Source organism: Lonchura striata, chromosome 1A (genome assembly GCF_050655825.1).
Source record: "Lonchura striata isolate lonStrDom1 chromosome 1A, ASM5065582v1, whole genome shotgun sequence".
NCBI classification, from domain to species: Eukaryota; Metazoa; Chordata; class Aves; order Passeriformes; family Estrildidae; genus Lonchura; species Lonchura striata.
The window spans coordinates 54,380,589-54,406,729 of NC_140741.1; the positions used below are offsets into that span (position 1 = coordinate 54,380,589).

General features: G+C 33.8%; 1 protein-coding gene across 5 annotated transcripts in view; it reads right to left on the minus strand.

The window, feature by feature from the left end:
* Positions 1–26,141, minus strand: part of MGAT4C (MGAT4 family member C) — a 321,254-nt gene that overhangs the window by 37,297 nt on the left and 257,816 nt on the right. For 2 of the 5 annotated variants that reach the window (XM_085570193.1, XM_085570191.1), the window contains exons 4-5: positions 5,997–6,139; positions 2,856–2,953 (exon numbers count right to left, since the gene is read on the minus strand). The exons of the other annotated variants lie outside the window; for them this stretch is intronic. The gene's annotated coding sequence lies outside the window, so the exon portion shown is untranslated. The remainder of the gene's footprint in view (positions 1–2,855; positions 2,954–5,996; positions 6,140–26,141) is intronic. 5 annotated transcript variants of the gene reach the window in all.

Sequence of the window (26,141 nt, forward strand, 5' to 3'; positions counted from 1 at the left end):
AGCACAAGTCTGATGAGGAGGTGCTGGTGGAGCTGAGGTGGTTTAGCCTGGAGAAAATAGGCTCAGGAGAGACATTATCACTCTCTACAACTGCCTGAAATGAGGGTGTAGCCAGGTGGGTGCCTGGCTCTTCTTGTAGCAAGAAACAGAAGAGAAAAGAGTATCAGGTTGCTCCAGGGGAGATTTTGATTGAGTATTAAGAAACATTTCTTCACTGAAAATGTTATCCTTTTCTCTAGAAAAGGTACTTGGCAGCTGTATATCTCTTACCTTTCTCTTTTCCAAAAGACAAGTTAATGAAAGAAACTATAACTACGGACTCTAATTAGCATGCATATGTACACACCAGCAGGCCAGGAGCACAAATTCCACATTTCCTTTATGGAAAGTTCAGCATGTCACTTCTGGTCTTTTCTTGTCTTCAGAACCCTGCACATCCAACACCTCAGACTGCCCTGCACCAGCACGCAGCAAGAAGAAAGCACACTGGGGAGTCTACCCTCAAGCATTAGCAAAATTAAAATGTTCACTATCTTCATTAACCTTCTTTCTCTCAGCCCAGTAAAACAGACTTAAATGTCTCTGTCCAATCTAAACTTCTCAGGATGGAGAACCCTGGCACTCCAGGCATCTTCCTGAGTCACCTTTACACCTTTGTGACCGCAGCAGCTCCGAGAAGAAACAGAGTTCACTCAGGAGCGGATCACATTGTGCTGATACAGTCTTTTTAGTGTGCCTAGCAACTGAACCAAGAGAGTGCAGTAGTTTGTATTTCTTTCTCATGTCCAAAAAGACAAATAGGTGTCTGGTATCTACAAATGCTACAGATGTAATGGATGTTAAATCTCAAGATGTTAGGCAGCATGGCCCTTGTCTCTGGGTAGTCCTCTCTAGTGCTTAGTGGATAGATGGCAAAGTTACAGCACTGGAAACTCAGAGCTGAATCTGTGTCCAATGGAGATGTAGTGTAAACACTCTCTTGAGTGGGGACACTGTACCCTGTAGCTCCATGCTGGAACCTAGGGGACAGAAGACGCCTCTGGAAAATGAGACAGATTATTAACTTGATCTTTATACCTTTAGGCATATCATGCACTGCAATGAATAGAAAAAATCTGCTCTTTATGTGCTGCAATCACATAAATGAGGACGCCACTTGGGACTGGCAGGTTACCTCTATCCTTGAGGAACACTGCCTGAGCATCAGGCAGGGCAAGAATTGCCGGGATGTGAAGGAACAAGTAAACACCAGCCAGGTCCTGCTGTGCACAACCATGAACCTGGAGGTTAGAGAGCTACATGCAGCAAAATAGGCATAGGGCAGGTAAGACTTCTACTCAGGACAGAGGAACAAAGAGTTTCTGAGCTTTTTCTACATAATGGGCACCAAATCCTCATCTTCTCATAAAGAAGCCTCTCTTATTGTCCCAGACAGGACAGCGGTTGGGAAGCCTTTATTCCTGACACTCCTGTCAGTGCCCTAGTGGACACGATTACTGAGGTCATTGCTGCAGAGACCAACACAAAGGCTCTCAATCCAGTGCCACTGCTGTCTCAATGTCAAGAAAAGCAAGACCACAATTAAAGCTGGAAAGGACTTTAAGCCTGCAGTCTCATTAGAAATAGTGTCACTAGGATAAACAGCAGAGCCAACTGCTGCTCCAGAAATCCTTCAGATTAGTCCTTCTGACATCACTGATAAATAAGTGCATCATGAATTTCATTAAAGTCAGACAAACTCCTGAATAAAGGCTATTAACATGCACAAGAGCTGGCAGGCATTGCTCTGTATTTAATATTCTGATTCATCCTGCAGTACACAAGATATTTTTGCAAAACTGTATTTTCAATGTAAATATGTGCTTCGCAGTGGAGTTAGAAAAAATAATTATTGTAGTATCCAGGATGAAGTATATCAGTATAACACTTTTTGGAAGTGTTTCAAATTTCTGAATGCACATTTTACAATGGAATCAATAGTTTAGTTAGTGATCCAATTGCTAACATTGACATTTATAAATAGCAAATATGTTGATACTCCAGATACAATTATTTTTCCTACCTATATTACCTTTTTTAACTTACGTTAAGACATAAATAAGACTGAAGTGATTTCTCAAGTTTGGGGACATGTCTGGTCCTAATAGTCAGCAATTTGCTCAATCTAGATAGAAAACAGGCAAGTAAGTCACAGCTCAAGCCACACTTTCTTGTCCAGATGTGGGGAGCCAGTAGACTGTGTAATGCTCATATTTCTGGCCTACAAATATGTAGGTCTCAGAGGCATGGAGAGATGGTATCCCTGTGTGTCAATATCCAGCTGGATCCTGTGGCTAAGCCTGGGTACCACAATGCAGATCTATACGTTGAGGACTTTTGACTAAAATATTCTTTCCGAGTACTTTCAAACTTAATTTCAGACAAGACTGGAAAATCCATTAATCCTGATATACCTAATTTGCACATAGTTTATATTGTACTGATTAATATTAGGTCAGATATTAAAGTGCTAATTTATACCAATTTCTTAAGCAGATGACACAATAATATATTATCATTGCAGATATTTCACTTAATGAGAATCATGTAGAGTCTTGCATTTCCCAAATGACTCTCAGTGAACAGCAAAATGACCTAAAAGCTTTTCAATAATTTCTAAGTATGAATATTTTTATATTTAGGAAAGTCAAAATGCTAAATGCTTACTGATTGTAGATAGATCGCACTACCATTGTGCGATAGCATTACAATTGCATTATTAAATTCAGAAAAATAATGAAAGCAATGCTATTATTGATGGAAATTGTAAGTCAAAAGTTATTTCATCATTAGGTAAAAATCACTGAAATATATACCTTTTTTGTATAAATCCTTTGATGTGCATCACAGAGCTTCATGTTAGGTGTCTACAGTGGACTATTATCCATTTTAGTTGAATATTTAAAACCAAGAGCTAAATAATTGATGGAAAAAGATGTTAATGCAATCAAAAATTGGTAGTATTAACAGTAAAAAATTGAAGACTTCTTGATGAGTTTCTCTAAGGAAAAGGAGATGTTATTTCTATATATAACCTGAAAATCTCTCATGTGTTTACATTAAAGAATATATATATGACTCTTAAACCTGAGTATTTTTATTAGATAGACATTCTTTTAATAAGAAGACAGCAAATTATCAGAGCTGATACCTGTCTTGGGAAAACTGAGTTCAACAGTTACTGCCTACAGATAATCCACGTCAGCCAGGTCAAGACACTTTATTCTGCTTCCCAGTTCCAGAGTAACCAAGGTTTTAAAGGAATTCCCTGGGTTGTTGACCTAATGCTTTACAACCATACAGCAGGCATGATATCTAAAAGAATCCACAAACAGCTTCACATTCTCTGTGGGTCAGAAAGCACTTCTCCTATCTTAGAAAACTTAGATTTACAGGGCAGAAGTTCACAGAATGGGAATATAAACTTCCTTAAGAGGAAGTGGGGGAAGATCAAAGGCACTGGTCAGCCTGCTACAACTCTAGATGGATTTATTAAGAGAAAATTCTCAGATACTACCAGCTGCATCTCAAATTACAGATGCAACTAACTTAAATAAAGCTGCCAGATATAACTGTATGGAAAAAAAAAATCCTTCTTCACTTATTATCACCCTTAAAACTTGAGTTTTTTGGCTCTGTTAAATCCATTTTTTGGAAAGTTATGTTGATCAAGGGTCAGAGCTCTGCAAGCAATCAGAAGCTCTAAGCCTCACAGGGGAAATATTTGTGGAATTTGAGGGGTCATGGCAGTTGGAGGGTATGCAGGCTCCTACTGTAACCTTTAGGCCTTCAACACCATTTCTGAGCAGAACGTTGCCCTCAAAAGTAGTTAGGTGCCAACATTTTGTGAAATGAAACCCTTAAGACCCCTTCCAAGCATATGAATCAGTACAAAATATTCAGTATTCAAGTTTATAGAAATTTCTATTTCTATATGAAAATAAAGAATCACTATTCCTTAAAGTTGCTGAGGGAATTAATAGGTCGTGGTCAAACTAACATACAATAGGATCACTAGGTGGATTTTGTAAAGCAAACCTAAAAGTTTTTCTTTTTAACTTTCACTGTGTTTAGAGAGACTTTTAGTTTTTAGTTTATTTTAAGATTTATTCTGGTGCAGTTAAATATGTACATATGCATTAAATTATGCATATACATATGCATCATATATGAGTTTTGTAATATGCATATACACTTATTAATAATAGGAGATGGAATTCAAGTTAAAAAACTCTTGTTTTTCAGTGCTTTCAAAGTTAATGTTTAACTACAAATACTCTGTGCTGTGTGTCTTGCAAATTTTTAGTGAAAGGGTTTCAGAATGCAGTCTATTAAAATTAACATATCAGAAAAATTGAGTAAATTATCCATAATTCAAAGCCATAGTACATAATTGTCCAAATTTCTTATGAAGAATGCTGAAATAGACTGTGATTTTTTTCAATCATTTCAGAGACAAGCATTACTCCAGACTCCTTCGTACACTTTATCTTTCTTATGGAATACTAATGTAATTCAACAAAAAGCATCCAAATAAAAAGTTTTGTAAAATCTCAGAGAGAAATTACCAATGCAGCAAAAGAATCTTACATAATTCAAAACTACCACCATCTGTAATTAAGATACTGGGGCATTGTCCTTAACAATCTTGTTGTAAAAAATATCAATATGGCTCATAGAAATATTTACTGTATTTTATGACAGGAGAATACAAAACTGAATTCTGCTAAGATGTGTACTGGGACTGTCTTTTAATCTCTTTATGCTGGTATCATTTCCCTGGGATATTCTAGCTAGACTACTGAATCAAGACACAGAATTGCAATGAAAGTTTTCTTGTTATGAAAGATTTTTCTTTTTTCCCTCTAGGTAATGCCATTGTTGTGTTCACGTTATACATAGGCTGTGTTGCCTATCTAATTTCTACATGACAAGCAGTTTCAGAGTCATGTATTGATCTAGTATTTCCTGATGAATCTGTCCTTTCCCCCTTCATTCCCATCACTAATGTCTGATAGCCTCTTGCCTGTATGAAAGTTGTTTTGAAAGAAAGAAATCCAGAATGCCTGTCTCTGTCAGCATCTTATGGGCTGGGAGGAATTCAGCTCCACAGAGCTGTCTTGGGGAGGAAGGGTTTGTTTCTACCTCTTCACATAAAGGCCTTGTGACAACAACGTTTTCAGTGATACCACACTATGTCTACTATGTCTCCATGGCAAGAGTCTAGCTTGGGAACATTCAGTGGTTTTGGCAGGAAGTCTTGAAGGAATATGAGAGAGAAAGGGGAAAAAACATATTTAATGTTATATAAACTTCACTAAATCTGAGGAGACTCTCACAAGAGACAATAAAATCACTGCTTCTAGAAGGAAAGTCACTTACTAAATCATAAAATTTTTGCAGTTGTACAGAGAAAAGTTTGTAACAGAATAATCTGTAACAGAATAATAATAATCTGCAACAGAAAACACTTGACATGCTAAATATGTGTGTGGTTTTTTAACTGTGATACCATACAGTTATGAAACCAAGCTTTATCTAGCTTTGAATCAAAAGATTATTATATTCAGTTTAACAGTGGGCTATAAATATATATGTATGTATGCATGCATGTATATATAGCTGTTCACTTTTAGAAACATATTATACTTTCATCCACAGAAACCTATATTAAATATATATTTTATACCACTTTCTCTCATCTTTTTCAGTATTATTCATTCTATATAGCAATAGTTGTAAAATAATTAGTGAGATTTATCCCTAGAAAATTTTAAAAAGTGACACAAATACATTTCATTCAAACACTTGTTGTAAATGAAAAGAATACTTGAAATTAAAACTGGAATACAACTTTGGCATGTGCAACAACTCTGGTATGATCAATGACCTTCAACTCAACACTCCCTACTCAGGTAAAGAAATGAAATATCACATAGAGTGTAATAGTTACTTACACTTGAAGCTAAGTACTGGACAAATGATGATAAGGAAATCAGATCTGAAATTTTAAGCCATCAGAATTCAGACGCCAGAAGCAAGTTAAACATTACTGAAGGAAATAGCTGACATAGAAAAGAAACAGGAATGCTACCGCACTCTAGAGAAAAAAGAGGGAAAACAAATAAAAGGAGTTTGATTCTGATTTGATTCTCAGCCTCTAAAAGATAGCTAATAGACCCATAGGCAAGTTAAATAGTTCATTTTCTTTATATTATAAACAAAATTACATTAAAATGTCAGTATTAGTGCTGAAAGCCAAGCAGTCAAATATTAGGAAATACCTCAGCTGTCTCCTCACTCTCTTCACAGCTGTGTGTTCACGCTCAGCCTGGCCCCTGGGACAGAAGTCATATCATAGCAATAAAGGCACAAGTTATTTTGTTTCCATTTATCCCGAAGAAACAGTGAGTTGCTCTTTAATTCCATAATTGTTGAGCGAGATGCCAGCATGTTCTGCTGTTGATAGGAAGACTAAGCATTTCCCATAAGGAAAAATGAACATGATCTCCTAAAGTATACTGCACATTAGTTTCAGTCATGAAACAGGAGTATACTATAGGATTAGTGAAGTGGTTGCTCCATCTGCTCAATCCTTGCTTCTGTTTTTATAGTGCCACATTTGAGTACTTAACAAGTCTTACCAAGAATTAGGGTAGGACCAGCATTTTATTTAATTTTACCCCATTTATTAGTTACAAATGCTATTTAACCATATAACTTGAAGTAGGGCTAGCAACAAAAAACCTCAAAAGGGTCTCTAGGACTTTAGCCTAGACCACTCATTTTCTAAATCACTCAACATAGTATGGTTTAGTTTTAACTCTACACTTATTCAAAGCAAACTACATGAAGATTATCAACACTCTTCATTTAATTCTTGATGCTGAGCACATACAATTGCTATTAGATGCAAATTATTGAGTTATATTCATATATTTTCTTAGCTTTGATGCAACTTAACATTAGATGAACAATGAAATGAAAAAAATTAGGCAATTTTTCAGGTGAAAGTGGTATTTTTCAAGTAAGTGGCTTAGTGATATCTCAGTCTTGAAAATTGTATTCAACTTATTTTTATCATTCTAAAGGTACTTGGAACATGCTACACATTCAACTGAAATAATAACCACGTTTTTCATCTCTATGGTCCCATGTAATTGCCCACTAAATTCCCATCACATCAAAAGAGACATGGAGATGGGTGTTTCAATGTTACTTCAAAAAGTATTGAGCATCCAGAGTGAGGAAAGAAAAATATTAGGTTTCACATCTATAATCACAGCTCAGCATCTGCAAACCTACCAGTGCTAGCATTACTGTCACTAGCTGATATAAATGCCATATTAGAGTTAAGGAGCAGCACCACGGCTTCTCAAGGAAGCAGGACACAAAAAGGATTCATCACCACTGTGTGACTTAGTATGAAACTTCATGCTGTGTTTTCCACAAATGCTACTGTAAAATGCAATTCTTCTAAAAGTTGCACTATCATTTTGCCTTTGATAGCCACTGAGAAAAACAAGCACCAGTGAATATAAGCATGTCTACTAATCAATGGTTAACAATGGTTGTCTCCCATTACTTATGTGGCACATCTTTAGAACACTAAACCTCCAACTACACTGCCAGAGGATGGCACAGGCAGGCTCAAGCATGACAAATCTCATGACCATACTTCTTTCTATTCACCTTTTTGATTTAGCCTAAATATAGTGTGAACTCACAGTTTTGCTGCTGGTAAGAAAGGTCTTGACTTGGGAAATTTTCCTTAATTTTATTTGCAACCAGTTAACATTAGCTTTTAATTACTGATTCATGTATTGAGAAACAGAGACATGAACTGTCTTAACTTCCCTTCTTCTTGCCTCACATTTTGCTCAGTCCCTTCAGCCTCCTCTGACCCTGAGATTTGTGCCCAGTACAAGACTTCAAAACTAAAAGTCTCTGCCATGCATTGGGCTGCAGCCACCTTTACTTAGGCCTGTTCCAGGCAGTGCACCTGAAAGGAGACTGGAGCTGGCATTAAGGTCCTGACAGTTTTTCCTCGCTCTGAAGTGCTCTGAAGCTCACAATACAAGGCAGTATGGACCAACACTGAACTGATAAAGAGAACATATTCTTGTGTAGTCATTTGGTCTCAGCAAGGAAAGTTAAAGTCCCATGGGCTGAAAAAAATGTGTAAATTTTCTTCACTATTTTTCCCCTGGATTTCCCAGAAATACCATCTTGCGAACAAATAATACACATTTTAGACAACTCACCATTTTCTAGAAATTACTCAGGAAAAGACAATAATTATAAACCATTATTAAAGGTGAATGTTTTGTCTGGAAAACCTATGTTTGATTCTGACCCCACTAATGACAGTTTTCCAAAATGCAAAATAGTAGATGACATTTAGAAGTCCAAAACTGAGGATGCATGTTAAGTGCTTATTCTTGAGCAGTGTAGAGTCATTTTCAGATGGTAGGACATAAAATATTTTCCAATATTTATGTATTTGTTTGTTTTGTGCTAGACTGCTTGAAAAAATAACTTGGTTATTGAGTTTTTTTTCAGCTGGTGTGAAAAATATGCTTATGTAAACTTCTCACAGGTGCAACTTTAGGGCAAAGTAAGACAGTTGAATAAAAAATAAGTAAAAAACTTAATATTTGTATTTTTTAATTTAATGCTAAATACTTTTCTTTTTCTTTCATTTAGTACCTAATGTTATACAGGGATTTTTATTCCTGTAGTTACTGCAGTTATGTAAACTATTAAGTTGAGTTTTATTCTCTATTTAGCCTAGTCACATATATTAAATGCAAGAAATTAATGTACTAGCACTTTCCATCATGATTGTTGGAGAATTGGAAAATCTTTATCTGAAATGACCCTAAAAGTCTCTCCACTCATTAGTGGATAAATTCTATGAGACATTTGATCACAGCAACACTCAGGCAAATGTGGAATAAATGCAAGCGGACTAATGACTTTAATGACAAGATGATTTCCCTGACTGTAGCAAAAGATTCAAGTACTACCAAACCCCAGATCTTAAAGTTCCTTAATAATGTGAAGGTAACTTTAGACTCGAATCCCATCTTATTGTTGATTCAGCTCCACTTCTAGAGATACAAGATGATACAAATACAGATCTTGAGAGCCTAGCTGGAACCAATTATTAAATGCTCTTTTTGAAAAAGGCAGTAGAATAAACAGCTCAGTATGTTCTTAAGATGTGTTGATAATAATTTTTTAAGGGAATAAGGTGGCAACATGAAGGACAAAAACAAATAGAATAAAGAATGAAACTGGCACAAGAATTTAATGCACACAATAAGAACAGTTGGGTTATAAATTACAAGAACGTAAGGTTTATAACTTTCTTACATGAAGCTGTTTAAGATTCAGATGGACCAGTTTAGATCAGTAGTTGTAAGGCTTGTCAAGTGCAATATACTGAATTCACTGACATGGGAAATTCTTTATAATTTAACATTTCAGTTCAGTGAGTGAAGCCAATTATAAAGAGATAATATCAGCTAAATTTGTTTTCTTCTTATTAAAAATGGAGAAATATAAGAACCTGAAGACTGGAAGTTATTTTTATTAAAGGACTTAGTAAGAAAAAGGGTTGAAAAGGAAAATAATGCTCTTTGAAAAGCTGACTTCAGTAAGTCAAATATTTAATTTCTCTTAGGAAAAAGTTATGCAGCAAAAAGGGAATACAGTGAGCTGACACTCACAAAAAAGTTTCATGACTACAAAAGCTAATGAATTCAGCCCACAGACAAGGGTAAACCATAGGATGAGGCATATTTGACTGTTTCAGTAGTAATTTCATGGCACTGAAATCAAAAAGGTCATTCACAAAATAGAAATAATCATATATTACTGAAGAGAAGTATGAAGATATAGGGCAAGTAGGCATGTAAGGATACTGTCAGAAAGGTTAAGGAGAGAAAAGAGCTAGAGTTCTCTAACCATAGAGGCTAGAGATGATAATAGAGTGCATGTTAAGAAGAAGAGAAAAATAAAATCCAGTTATATTGCCTATCAGGGAGAAAGGGCATTCAAGCAGACTACTCTGAAGAGCAAAACACTACAGGAACAGTTTTTCCATTATCTTCTACAGAAAATGTTATGACCAGATACTCAACACAAATGCACAAATAAAAAAAAAAAAAAAAAAAGAAGAAATATAATTGAAAGGACATAAATAAATACAAAAAAATTAAACCATATTAAACCCACTTCTAATCAATTATTGAAAGACAAGGGTCCTATTTTACCCATAAATCCTGGTGAAGAAAGAGACACAAACTGTCTTTGAATTTTTTTATTCTAAAGCTTTATGGACATTAGAAAGATCTTTGAAAGAAAGAATACACTGAGATAAGGTAAATAAAAGACATAGTATCTCTAAATAATAAAGAGAGGAAAAGCAGCACCTGGAGAATTACAGCTAAAACTGTCTAGTTCTGATTTTTAAGAATATACTAGGAAAAGTGTTTAGATATTATTTATATATTTACTCATGGGATAACAAAACTCAAAAGATACAATATGTATTTCTTTATAAAAGTAAATTCTGGGACAATCTAATTCCCAACTTTGTGAGGATAGATATCTTCACAGGCAGAAAAGGAATAGCAGATACTTGACTTTATCTATTGACTTTATATAATCTTGTAATATTGTCTTTAAAATATTTTTGTAAGGAAACAGTGAAGAAATAATACCTTTAAAATAATCCTCCTAAAAAATATTTTCTTCAAGAGCACTTGTCAGTGTTTTGAGCTTAATTATAAATATGACATTACTGGAGTCTTGTCTGGCTACCTGGATTCTCTGGTAGAGCATTTTTGTGTGCTTAAATTTCTGATAATTGAGGAAATCTTTTTGTGAAACTTTTTGTGTCATCTAGATTTTACATATTGTTGTAAATGTAATATGTAATTACATAATATTTTACATATTTACATACATCAGAATATTTTACATATTCTATTTGTAAAATCTTTTTTCCCATCTGAAAAATTCATTCAAAAGGAATCCATATCTTATTTTTTCCTATGATTCATAGAGAAAAAAAAGAGCAATAATTTTGTTGCATATAAAAATTCTTGACACTTTTAATACTATATTATAAAGGACTCAACACACACGGCCTGAAGATCAAATAAACATTTGGTCTTGGTTAATTCTTATTACTAACATTCAGAATTATCTGTATTCTTATTTATATAATTTCCAATTGCTCTAGAATGAGAATTTCATTTGAATGGTTATGAGAATTGAATTGATAAATGTACTAATGTGAAGAGGCCAAGGCTTTTATCTTCCCTTGTTGCTCAGTCTTCATCCTCTTCAGATTTGCCAGTAAAATTTCCAGTTATGCTCTGTATATCTGTCCATGGGGGAGGCAACTGTGACCAGAATTGAATGTTGGACTGCATGAAGCTATTTATAAACTGCTGATATTCTAATATTACTATATGTTGACAGGCAGACTTGGACAAATGACATCAGACATAATTGCCATAGTCCTGAGCAATACAATACCAACTGATTCCATAAAGTTTTGTGCGTCAAAATATTAAATATTGCTTTCTATTCCTGAATACTGGCATATCTAACACTGTGTTGTTATTTTATCTCATAAGAAATCAATGGTTTTGTTAGGTATCAAAACACAGTCATTATGGAGTGACTTCCTGCTATGCCAGAAAACTATGTGAGGTGGCATGGAATAACCTCCAGGTCCTAGCCATGCCCCCTCCGGGATATCGAAGTTAAAGACAAGTTCTGGCCAGAACAAGGACAAAGAGTAATAGAAATGAGGTAATAAAATCACTTCAGAAAGAATCCATATCCAAACACTTGACTTTGTCACAGCTGACATTCCTGTCTGTCCAGAGATGAGGTTCCTTGCTATTTTTTAGATTTTAGACTTTTGTTTGTTTGTTTCCTTTGTTCTTTTATTGATTATTTCTTCTAGCTTGTATATGTTGCATTGTTTATTATACAGCTTTCCAGATTGATTGGGAAAAATCGAAAATTATTTTATACACCGTAAACTATAATCTGACAATATGAAACTCCAAAAAGATTTGAGGGGCAAAAATATTACTTGCCACAGCTATTACATTTCTTGTTTTGTCAATATGTTCTAAATTCTCCTAAAGAAATACCTCTATTCTGTCATACTGCTGACTAGTTTAATTTCCAGCATGCTTGGGTTTGGTTTGCTCCAAACCTACATGTAGATGGAATTGCAGTTCCATGGAGCTTGTAGGTCAAATCAGGCCTGTCAAATCAGTTTAGACACTTATATGATCAGGTTGACAATAAACTAAAAGGGATCAGTGCTTTGTATTTAGGCAACTGCTATCTGCCTGCATTCTGTTTTAGCAGTTTAATTCCTTTCTTCAGTTTTGAATATTAATCCTTATCTATGCAACCCTTATCTGTCAAACTGGGTTATTTTTCTCTGAATTAATGGAAAAACTAAATTGTTGTGCTGTAAATGTACCCTATTGCATATTGTGAGACCACTGGAATGATTTTTTAATATTTTTCTACAAAAGAATTATCACAGATAATTCTGAATTATTCTATGCATAGGAAGAAGTCTTGTGAGTTCATCTAATAATTGTAAGATGAGTAAGAAGAAAACGTGCTCTAGAGAGACTAAACATTTTATACCTCTCTTTTGAAAGATTAGCAAGCACATCTCAATGTGAGAAAAAACAATTCAGGGGGAAACTAACCCTGAAGAGCTCTTGAATACCTAAAAAGACAGGAAATCAGTAAGGCCTGTAATTATCGGCACATAGATTTAATGAAGTGTAAAACTTTGGTGTTACAACAAATTAAAACTCCATTAATGGCCATGGATAATGAAGAACAGAAAATGATTAAAAAAAATTACAATCTTTTATTTTCTCATACACTTCAGATTTACACTTACTTCAGAATTTTATTGTAAGAAATAGCTGAAAGAGACTTGAAACAGCAATTTAATGTGAATTTAGGACTTATTATGAAGCAAACCTAAGCACTTTTTAATACTTCCCAAATGAATACAGAATTTTATACTAACAAGAGGCTTCACTGAAAAATCTTGCAATTTAATATGAAATATATTACAAGCAGGTTAATTGGGTTCATTTCATGAAAGTATATTCTAAATTAGCTAAACATGTCTTGTTTTTTTTCTTGACAGAATAATCTGAAGCTACTGCCATTGAGCTTGATTCTGAGATGTAGAAGAATTTGACTTGTAGTGGGAAACTAGTAGTTTACACATGGATCACAGAGAATTCTCAAAAGCATTTGTTGTCCATGGAGAACGAATCAGACAGCTTTGACAAATATGTGCAGTAGAATGAATGTCCTTCTTGTCTTCCTCTATGATTTCTGCTGGATAAATCTTCCATTTATTAAAGATCTTTTCTGTTTTCATATAAACCCAGCTTCAGAGAGCGATATTATTTCTTGTGATACTGTAACACATATGTTTCCCTTGTATTCCACTAAAATTTTACTAATGAATTTAGTTGGGTTAATGTTAACACAATGTAGAGTGAAAGCTATTAATTTTGAATAGAATATTAGCCACAGATTTATTTATCCATGCATCTTCTCTATACATACAATCAGTCTGCATGCAGAATGATACCTAAATATTGTAGAATTAGATAAAGCACACCTGGTACATTGAATTAGTTACAGACCTTAGATTATCTAAATACTATCTAAGAAGCAGAATGGCACAATCAAAAGACATACAGATTTACCTATCAGTTTAAGTAAATTGCAATACTAGGGAAACATTAGAATTTGTGTCTAGGTAGAAAATATAAGCTCTTAGAATAAAGAATATGAAGATCCTCAGTATTTAAGTAATAGCTTCTAGAGGGTCTGCATAGCCTTCACATAGGAATATCACCTCTAAATAATTAATCCATGCCCTCAGTTTTGATGCAGGACACTTTTGTCAATTATGATTCCGCCATGTGCTGAGAAATGCCCTCCTGGTGATGGCTGTTCTCCATGTCTTTCTCCATGTCTTAACTTCTTGCTAACCCCTTGGCAGAAGAAACTTATTTTCCCATTGGCAGCTTGATTTTCAGGCTTTAAAACAAAGCAAAATAAAGCATCACTTGGGCAGCTATTTCCCTTTACATGTGGGAAAAAGGCAGAGAGAGAGGTAAAAATGATGATGAGCTCAATCTGACCTAAAGCCAGGCTGGAACATGTGTTTGATGGTCTTCCAAGCATATTGACAAGATGGCAACTAAACACTGTAATTATAAAGATCAATATTCTTAGAATACCTTATTTATATGCCCTAGTTTTTGACATTTTAAATACCTTAAATAATTTAAATACGAAACCAGAAATCACAACCAACAATGTTTGAAGATATATAGAGAGAAACCATTCTTCCTGCACCACCTCTTAATTAATATCTTCTGTGGGGTTTAAAACTTGATTCTGACAGAAACCTGATGGACATGAGAGATGGGAGAGAAGCCATGCCACAGGAATGAATCACTGCTGATCAGAACAAAAATCTGTTCCTGTAGCAAACCTTTTATTTCAGAAACATAGGCTTTACGGATGGAAATTGTCTAACCAAAGGCAGGTAAACTCAAAAGCTATACATTGTGCAATTCCTATCAGATTTAAAGTAAAAATAGAGTCTTTTTCTTTTTTTTTTTTTTTTTTTTTTGGAAAATTCACATTAAATGTCAGGCTGCTACTTTTCTGAAGCTTTTTCCTCTAGAGATAGCATCGGATGTCTCTGTATTCTATATTATGTTAGACCTCATAATATAATTTATATTGATTTCATAGTATAGAAATACAAAAAGAATTTTTTGTTGTAGTTGCTATTTTTTTTATATTTCATCATTCTCAATATACAATCTATGGCAAACCACAGCCTAAGAAAAATGTTAAATCTGAAATGGCAGATTTGGACAGCAACTGCCTATTATCTAGAAACACTAAAAAATAGACTTTATATTTAGTTATTTTAAAAACGTATTAAATAAAACAATTTATTCCCAAAAGTTTGCTGGATACAGGGGACACTTGTATGTTAGATAATATGTTATTAGGTATTTAATTCAGAAATTACAGGTAATCTAATGGGATGTAATTTGATAAAATAATTAAGGATTAGAACAATCAATAATATTGTTATTTAGACAGACATATAAAATTAGAATAGAGGCTGTGTCTGATTAACAAGAAAGGAATTAGGTGAATCTAAACAAATTATCTGGCATAGTTTTCAAAAAAAGGGGCTTCCTTCTATTTCTTTCATCCTCATGGGTATTATAATTACAAAGTATACAAGGCAATATGTTATAGTTATTTATCTGCCTTTATATAAAATACGTTCTACTAAAGAACACAAAACTATAGAGCAAGTCAATGTGAAAACCAAGAGAGTATTGGAAGAAAAAAAACCAATGCTCATAGAGCTTCGTAAGAAGTTTTGTGTTTTCTTTATCTTTTATTTTTTCTTCATTGTGTTTGAGACATTTGTTTCCATGTAGGGTCATGAAGAAACACATTCATTTCTTAGCACCTACAGATGCATTTTTAATTGATTGAAAACCAACCAGCACTTATTAGCCTTCAATTACTTTGGTTGCCTTCTATGTAAATCATTTATTGCTGTTTTCTTTTTAATACACTGATCATGAAAAGAGGACTTTTTTCTTTTTTTTTTTTTGTTCCTAGGCTACCTGTAAGCTTCACCACTACATCTTTCTCAGTCCTGCCATTTTTATAGCTGTTCAATTTTTATAGCTGTTCAAGTTTTGCTACGTGTTGTCCTGGGTGCATGGCACTGGCACTGGAAGCTATGGGGGCCTCTGTGAGAGAAAGCTGAGGTTTTAGCTCCTCAGGGAAATGCACTTAAGATTTTATGTAGAAATAACAGTAAACCATTGTAGGGTCTGTCTGGAGACAGTCTCTAAATATATAGCTATTTTCACAGTGACATTCACAAGTCCATAGGTCCATAATCCTATAGTCCATAGTCTATTATTTGTTTTGCAACAACTATTTGCCAATATATTTGAACCAAATTGTTCCTTGATCCTAATGGGGTGAAAGAGGTGAAGTCCAGTTCAATTGCATGCTTTTCTAGCATACATAAATAGGTCAGACAGTGGAAATTTTAATTTAATATATTCCCAGACATTGAGGTCAAGGGAAGTTTTATCTGAAAAAATGGGATTATGTTCTTAAAATAATTTTTATATGGATTTTCAAATGATGAAGATTAATAGGTGATCCATAATAAATTTTCATTGTAAAGCATACAGTTCTAAATAGGATTGTCTTTTCTTTCTGAGTTTAGTCTGTGGTTTACTACCTGTCAAATTTTGACTGCTTCAGAAATGCCATGCTGTTAACTTGTCTTTCCCCGGATACAAAATATGCTAATCTTGACCTATTCCTAGTTAGCTTTAATAGTTTCTTCCCATTACTCAGTTTTATCTTTTCTTCATAATTCCTGTACAATTGCAGACTACCCTATTGCAACACTAAAAATGAAGTAAGCAAACATATTTCCATATCTGCATTAAGAAAAATTTCTCATTGTTTCTTTTTCTTGATGATAATATATCCTCCTCTTTCCTTTTATTTCTTCGTATAAAAGTAAAAGCAGAAGAATAAAAATGAGGCTTCTCCCATGTCAGATTGTCATTACCATCAATGACATAACTGGAAGTTAATTGCAGAAGCAGTGGCAACATTTCATGACATTCCTGGAAGTAGCATGACAACTACCTCATGATCAACCAGACTTGATATTTTTTTTATTAGGAAACCCCCAGGGCACAGAAGGAAACATAAAAAAAAAGTAATCTGAATCCTTTCAGATATCAAGAAAATAAATAAACTAAGTCAATTGTGCTCATTTCAGACACACTTTTTATTAATATTATTATCCTACGATTATACAAGTGAATTTGTAACAGGGTTCTTTCTGCCATTATGAATATTATACTTCAGTAAATGTTACCTTTATTTTTATAGAGTACCATAAAAAAATTGAACAGAAAATGAGAAGTCACAGAAGAATCTGATTGATACTTATTTGGAAACACACCTGTAAGGCACATTCTTTCTTTTATAGCCTTTCCAAGATTGTTAATGCTGTACTACCACCAGAAAAAAATCTGTCCTGTGAGACAAACGAGCAGAGTTGTAATAAGTTATGACTAGTCATGCTTTTTTACCATTTCATTGTATAGCAGATCCAGGATGACTTTAGGAACAAATAAGCAAATTTATTCCTGCACATACAGACTTAGTATTAAGAAAGCCCAGACGGGACTAAAAAACAAATCAAGCATACAAATTGAAGTCAGAGATTTGACCCATTACAACTGAACTGGAAACCATAAGCAAAGTAGTAAAGGTAGTGGTCTTCATTTAATACAAATTGTCACATGAAAACAGCTGATATTGCATTTAATCCAACCATTTGATAACATGAAAAAATTATTTCCTATAAATGCAAATAAAATAGGATATAGATATTTTCAAGTGGTAAAATTCAAGACAGCAAAAATGAAAGCATGACATTCTTTACGTTTTATCAAAGCAATACTTCACCAAAGAATACACAAAATACCTTTCAGGCAACAGATCAGCTTGATGTGAGAGTAGGAAAAGGGCTTTCCCATTCAATAACTTTGAATACTCTCAATTTAAACATTCCCTGACAATATTCAGTAAAACCTTTATTCTATTTTACTTTCAAAACAGTCTAACACATGTATACATTTAGTAAATGATTTCTCAATAAGTTATATTTTATAATCAGAGTAGTATATATCTGTATAATTCTTTTATAGGACTCACAGTAAAATGAGCTTATTAAAGCTTGTATTAAAAAGATACTAAATTCTTCCTGTTTTTAATCTGTTTACCAGTGTTACTTTATCAATCTGTATCAGAATTGATTCACTTTACATAGTAAATCTTCCAAGGAGCAGACAAACAATGACCAGCTTGATTTATTTTTCAAAAAGTCATCATAAAAGATCCATTCCCTCTTCTGTGCACATACTGCACTGCCAGAATGGCTAATGGGAATTATTCATGTTCATACCAAGGAGAATATTCCCTAAAGCATTTTAGCCTTCTTTTATGGAAGAACATAAAAAAGACTTGACTCATACAACCTTTTTTTTAAAGATGACTCTTTGAACCTTCCCAGAGCTACCATATTCACGCTAATAACCTAGCCTAGGGAAAAAAAAAAAAAAAGCACAGATGAATGAAAAAAAAAAATATCTGTTGAATAGTTACATAATTGTCACTGAATGACCATGGTAGGTATCTGAAGATAACTGTAGATTTTGACATTCATTTTGTGTGCTGTTAATAATTTTTTAAAATTGATATAAAAATTTCAAACACAGAAGAGCTGTAACTTCCTATTGAGATTTTTAGTCATGTCTCAGAATACACATTACTCTTTGAATAAAAGACCATTTATTATAAAGAAAAAAATATTTTGTAGGCATTGAACTTTTTTTTAAACTTTCACAGGTAGCTGCATTTTCCCTCATTTTATAGCAGTGTTCTGTGGCTTCAGGTGTAGTGAAATAAAAAGGATTTTCTGGAAAGTCTGTAGGTAGATATTTTGATTATGAAAAAATGTCTTGTTTCAAAACAGTTTATTTTTGGTTTGAATGGTAACCATCTCCAATTTAAGACAAAATTTATATAGATATTTGAGACCACTTAGAAAAATATTATTGCATAGTTGTTTGCATTCATGAAATTTATTGCAAATTTGTTATAAAAATTACTAAAATCAAGTCCTGCTTAATTCTAAAACACTGTTCTAAAACACTGAATTTTATTCTTTTTATTCAAATCCTGGCTATCTAAATCATTCTTAAAAAACGTCAGCCAGACAAACTTACTAAAATTAATCAGCAGGTAATAGATTTTATCAAGCTAGGGGTTAAAATTAATTCAAATATTGGGGTTATATGCTTTCATAATAATTTTGTGATCCCAGCCTATGTGTTTCATGTTCCCATCAGTCTTCAGGTGTCAGCCTCTTTTCACTATTCCAGTAAAAATGGAACTCCAGTATAGGAAAAGCAGTGTACTTTTAGATGTTATCTGACCATATAAAGGAAAGATAATTTTTATTCCACTTAAAACTGAATGTAAAATTAACTGTCTCATGGCAGATCATTTCCTGTGGCAGCCAGGTTTCCAATTACAAATATAGATAGTTGTCAAAAATATAACTTATGTCTCATCTAACAGAAAAAAAAAGATGGCTAATCATAGGCAAAAATTATATTTGGAGGGCTAAAATATTTATTACAGTATTGATCAAACTGCTTCATAACTTGAAGTCTTTCTGGTGTAAAAAAAAAATGTACCAGGTTTAGCTCCCAGTCCACTTGCTTAAATTAAGTGCAGGAAAATGACCTTAGGGAGTACTTGGGCTTCCTAGAATGCAGAGGGATATCTCTGGGGCTCTAAAGATGATATTAAAAATTTTTCATGACATGTCAGTTCTAGTTGTTTCTGGAACAAATGCCAGAGGTGAAGAAAGGCAAGGTCTCAGTAGCCCTTCAGCTGTTATAAATTAGAAACCATCTCAGCACTGGATCTCAGCTGAAGAGTTGGAAAAGTCAGAAAAGTTGAAAGTTGTCTTTACTGCTATCTCTGACTTTGTACTTATTTGAGTTCTCTGACTTTGTACTTATTTGAGTAGCACCAAGAAACAGTTTAGCACGGAGCAAAAGCTGGGGCATATCTTCAGAGATTACTTAATATTTTTATTAATTAATAAGGTAAATGCATTTCTATCCTGGCCATAGCACTTTAATCATTAATGCTGTGAAATACCAACCTTTACTGTGAGAGTTAAACTACAGTCTAATTTTTTGGTGTTTTCTGATCCCAGAGAATCAATAAAAATGGTAAGATTTTGCTGTGTTCTACACAGCTTCTACATGAAAGAATAAAATTCTAGTCCAAAATAATTATATATCATATGATATTATTAAAATAAGATTTGTGTTATGGTGCACCATGTAATCCCTTTGCCCACTAAAAAATTCTGCTCAGCATTTCATGTACAATAATAAAACGTCCCATAGCTGTGTGCTATAGTTTCCAAAGTCCTTTAGGAATTATGTCAGGGGGCATTACCATTTGATTGATGTTGTGAGAAAAACATTGCTCCTTTTTGACAGCGTTTAATGATTCAGGTCGCTAGTCTGTGCCATACTCAGTAGCTTTATCAAGTACACAAAACCTTGTTTCAAAGAGAGTATAAAAATGTATGCTTTTTCTTTTGAAAGAAAATATGAATCCATCTCATGCACTTATTTTTCATACCTGCACAAGTCTATATCAAAACAAAATAAACCAACAATAATCAATTCAAAACTACTTTGTTTATTTGTACTCATAAATGTTCTATAAAAGAAACAAGCAAATAATGCACTCAGGGGCATATGAAGGAATCAGAAAAAAGAAAAAGAATTCACTTCAAATCTTTTATGAATTAATTTTTCCTGAGGTTCTACAGCTGAACAAATAGAGCTATAACATTAACAGTATATGCCATTATTATTATGAGAGTTATCGAGGTATTTCTTATAATTAGAAAATCATCAACGCCTAATTGCAAAATTAGATATTTATTTCTCTCTTAAATAGTAAAACATAACTTGCTTTCTAAAAAATATTATTTCATAATTGAAATTACTGCCTTTTGGTTTCTTACATTTTGCAGAATTAGCTAGCTTCAAATAATTCTGAGGCAGGTCTTTCTGAAAGATTAAAGAACTATGTTTTTGTATGCAAATGGTATTAAAACAGTTAAGTGAAAGACAATTCAATTTTTTTTCTTTTGGGTTCTAAGGATAATTGATTCTGCCATATGACAGATTACATTTTTTCCTGTCACAGAATACAGACCTCAGACAACACTGAGTGCTTTTGTCATAGCTCAATCAGTTCCCATATGATCTAAATCAGTATCAAAACCACTAAAGCTACATATATTTACAACTGCTAAAGATCAGATCTTTTTATTCACCAGGATGTCTGTCCCATTTTCTAAGCACTGCTGCCTTCACCTCAGGTAAAGAAATTCAATACAAATTCACATGGGAAAAAAAAAACAAAAAACAACTTTACTCCAAAAAGTTCATGGCATTGAGATTGTTCTTAGAGATTAAGATATCTGTATGGATATATTCACATGTGAATGAGAGATCAGCTTCTTTGCACATTAATTAATTACTGCCAACTGATATTCACTCAAGAATCTTTCCATCTGCCATTCTACCGGGGTTTTGCTCTTCCATAGTTTCTGCACTGTGTTTGCATCCAGAGAGACATTGCAGATAACTCTGAGCACCAAAATGACACAAGGTGCCTTCTTGAAGGGAAGTTGTCCGCATGATATTCAACATAATCAGCGATGGTTAAGGAGCAGTTCAGCCAGAAACAGCTCAGCAGTTCAGTAAAAAACAATTTAATATGAGAGTTCAGAGTATTACAATTTGGTGCCATCTTTGACCCTTTGACACATGAATCATGCTTATGTGGTTAAAAGACACAATGTTAAACCTACAGATTCTCATCTTCTTGAAAGGAAGAGTTAATTGAAGCCCAAGAGAATGTCTCACAGTGCTTGCAATGACAACAGATGCCTCTGGGAAATTCAGTCCTGTATTTGGGTGGCTGATCAGCTAAACAGCTTCTGAGATTCTGTTTGTAACATCAACAATATTGACTGGATAACTAGATACCTATTTGTGTCCTAATCTGTGTGCTAAATCCTACCCTGACTGATGATAGTAATTTAGCCATCATTTTTCCCAACACTGTTGACTGCTTTAAAATATTTTTATTCTGGATAATAGGCAGACTCCATAGCCTTTCACAGTTCTCTGATTATTGCACTTTTTTTTGTGATGTACATGATCTCTAAACATGTATGGGACCTCAGCTAATCTTCACTGGCAGTTCTTGCTTATTCTCAACCTCAGCTTTTAATTCTAAACTGAAGGCCAGGGATACCTCAGTAGGCAGTTCATGTGATCTTTTTCATGTGACAATAACAAAATATTTTGACTACCCAGAAAATCAGATATTTCCATGGCTCAAAACAGACACATCTGTGCAAAAAGGGATGTGTGACATAAAGATCCCTTAGAGATTTTTTTAGAAAGTGTACCATTGAGGTGTGGCAAGCTACCATCCCTCCGTACTGCAGAATCACTGCACTCGGTGTTTCTCCCAAAGAGGTCATATTCATGTTTCTGTAGCTGAGCTATGGCTTGGTAGCTGCAAATAACTAGCAAACACAAAGTCAAATATTCTTGTTAACATGTTTCATTTAAGTAAGTAGTCTGTGGTTTGGTCATGTGGAAGACCAAGACACAGCTGTATTCAGAATAACCCATCTGTTTGCAAATGTAGGTAATCCATTTATTGGCTGCCAAAAAACATGAGTGTGGGGAATCACAGGGTAGTCTTCCATCTTCATAGTTATGATCTTTACAACTATTGAAGAAATATTACAAGAGGCAACTCAAAGGTTATATAACATAAAATGAAAATTTTTCTCACTGGAATTTTTCTCCAGAACATTTTGTCTAAACCTTCTGCTGAATTTGAGGCAGTATTTTGAGATTTTCTGTAGGCTATGTACAGAACTGTCTCAGAGTAGGGGACACTGCTGGATGTCCCTTGATAGCACAGAGGGTTTTGTATCCAGCACAGAAGTGAGCACCTTCAACACAGCACAGCTGGTCTATGGAAACAATATTCTTATAGTCAATTGGCTAAGATCAGCTAACCAGTTTCTGGGGTGAAATGGATTTAGTCAAAATGGTCAAAGAAAATTTCAACTTTGGAAATCTGGAAGAAAAAAATTTCTAAGTAGCTTTAACACACTTTGGACCCTCTGCATCCTCAAGTATTTCTTATATATCAAACCCCATGTTTTTCAGCTTACCTAAATGCAATAAAGAATAATTTGAAATTTTACCAGAAATGCATATTTGTTTTTAAAAAAAATGAAGAAAATACCAAATCTCCTTTTATTATATCTTTACAAGTATCCCCCTTTCTTTCAACCAACAACACACCTGAAGACAGCACAGTGCATAGATATTAAGGTCCAGTTGGCAAAAGCAAAATAAATTTTATATTTGCAATCTTGTATACATTAACAATTGTTGACACAAATTACAGCATTTAAATATGTAACTGGATGACTGAACCTGAAAATTAACTATCTCAACAGTTGCAACAAATATAATCATCTCCTTTGCAATTATGTGACCATCCTGTTGATTCTGCAAATACCTGCAGGTGCAAAATCGAAGCCTGGGTTATGTTTCCTTTTAAAGCATGGTTTTTAATGTGATTTGCCTTTTAATATGCATTTGCTGCATATATTGTAATTGTTTCTCTAGAGCTCATATCTATGATTTGAATATATAATATCCATAGTACAAATTGTGTATTACAGCTCCAGAATATCAATTGTAGCTCAAATTGCCTATTGATTGGAAAGCAGTAATTTGAATGTGACATGGTGAAGCGACTGAAGTGTTTCAGCATTACTTTTGCATTATAAAATTTAGTCATTTGTATTATACATCATGCTTACTGAAGTTCAATGAATATCACATTCCTAAAATTCTTTTGCAGATATAGCAGTTATTTTAAAAATAGTTTCCCTTCTTCCTTAATGTTTTAAACTTTCCATCCATAATCTATAACATTTTTATAAATTGCATCTTTACCAAGCTGCATTTAATCTATGTGATGTTACAGTACTGTAAATTTCTTACCAGTTTCCTAACTACCAGAACCTAAGTTTTTTGCTAATAAACAGAGACAATACCTGACAGTACAACTGTTAATAGGATAGGTAAAAATGCACCAGTTCCAGAGGAAAGAATATGTGTCTATTTGTGGAAAGTGTGCTGCAAGTATAATGACTGAGGTTTTGTTGCAGATTAATAAAGGGAGCAGAGTATTTCTCAGGTTTGCACTGAAGATTGACTTTTCATTTGTAAGAAACAGTTGCTTTTGACATCTGTAATGTGCCTTTTCAAGAGCTATCATGCCACTATCAGGTCTACTTACAATTTAACTATCAAGGAATTAATTTCCTAGACATAAAGTTTAGTTCTAGTAGGTAAATATTAGAGTCTACTTGAAAAATGAGACTGCAGTTGCAATGAAATAAAACAAAATCAATGAAGAATATTATGGGGAAAAAACCCAAACATGATGATAAACCAAATGGGTACACACTTCTTTATCGAACAGAAAATTAAACTTTTCATTTTAGTTTCCCAGCTGTATTGATGGAAAAATCTTAATCAAATATAAAACAATGTGGATTAGGTATGCAAATGTGCATTTCCATTACACTTATGGTCATGTTTGCTACACCACTGCGCAGCAAAAATAGCTTTATAATCTATTAGTATAAAAGACTTTTAAAAAATACGGAGTGTCTTTGGCTACTTAATATCATAAGAGCCTTAAGGTCAACTTTTGAAGAACACTTTTGTAGACAGAAATTAATTTAAATTTTTTAATTACCACCTTGGATAATTTCTGGGGTATCTATTTGTGCCATTATTGTCAAAATAATCTGAAAATAGCTATGCTTCTTCAGCAATCTAAATGATACAGAAGTTAAAGTACTAAATACAACCAAAATTTAACTGAAACCTGTAATTGCTTATTTGGATAAATATCAGTGAAGAGTACAGAAAGTAAATTCAGTATAAAAATTGTGATTAAACAGTAGAAAAAGTGAAAAAATATCAAGATGGAGAGAAGCTGTTTAAGATAAAATGGAAAAATGCTGATTTTTCAAATACTGTTAATAATTATCAGCATATGCACATTATAAATAGCTGTACCATGTAAAAATGGGGAGCACTTCAATATGAGATGTCACAGCATGAATTCTGGATGTTTGGTCATTGAATTCTGATACTCAGTATTTTCATTCAAATGTCTCTGAGGTTGATTTTACCCTTTTCTGCCAACATTACATGCAGCTATAACAAGTGAAGATAGGTGAACATCCTGAGAGACACCAAGCAACCTGCAGAAAAAGTAAGTACTGAGTTTTATTAAAGTTTGGTTCACTTTTTATCACTCTCTGTTGCTGTCAGGGATCGAGACCACAAATACCAGACAAAGAAAGAAATCTCTTTCTTGCACAGCCTCCAGGATGTGGTTGAAGTTCAGCACAGCACTGGTCACCAAGGTCCAGCCTGTGTTTACAAATGTACATCCAGTGCCCTGAGTTTCACAGCCGAGAGGAGGAACAGGCTGGAGTCAAAGCTCAACTCTGTGTTGCATTTCTCTCTGAAGACAGGCTCACAAGGGAATTCAGAAAGGGAAAACACCATTATAAAATGTCTCGTGTTTTTTCTTTTTTTTCAATTTTCAGTTCAGTGAGAGTTGAACATTTCTCCTAGTTGCCCAGAAATACATTTTCAATGGATGTATTAGACGCCAGTTCATTTTATTGGAGAAAAAAAAGAGCAAGTGTATGTTGACTCAATTGTCTTTTACATTAAGAGAGTTGACATGACCAAATGATTTTTTTCCATTGATGCACATTTTAATATATAGTGACATAGTTACAATGTATTTATAACGGTCTGTTTAATCATTACTTTCTGGGTTTTTCAGTACTGATAAAGCTATATATGATTATATAAAGCATGTATGATAATTACTTAAACAAAAGCAAAAAAAAAAAAAAAAAATAAGTCATTGATATTCTTCTATCCTATCCAATCCTTCTTCAAAAAAAAAAATCCTTCTTCCAGGCAGCATCCAAATCTTATTCCTTCCCATAATAAAGTGGTAGCTGAAGAGATGACAAGGATGTAGGCAATATATTTTTATATATACATACAAACACAAAACTTGCTCCTGAAAAAATATGAAAATAAAATAGGTTTTACCCATCTCACCCTGACCCCATGCAACTTTGTGTTCAGTGACTCCTTTTAGGAATCAAATTTCAGTTAGGT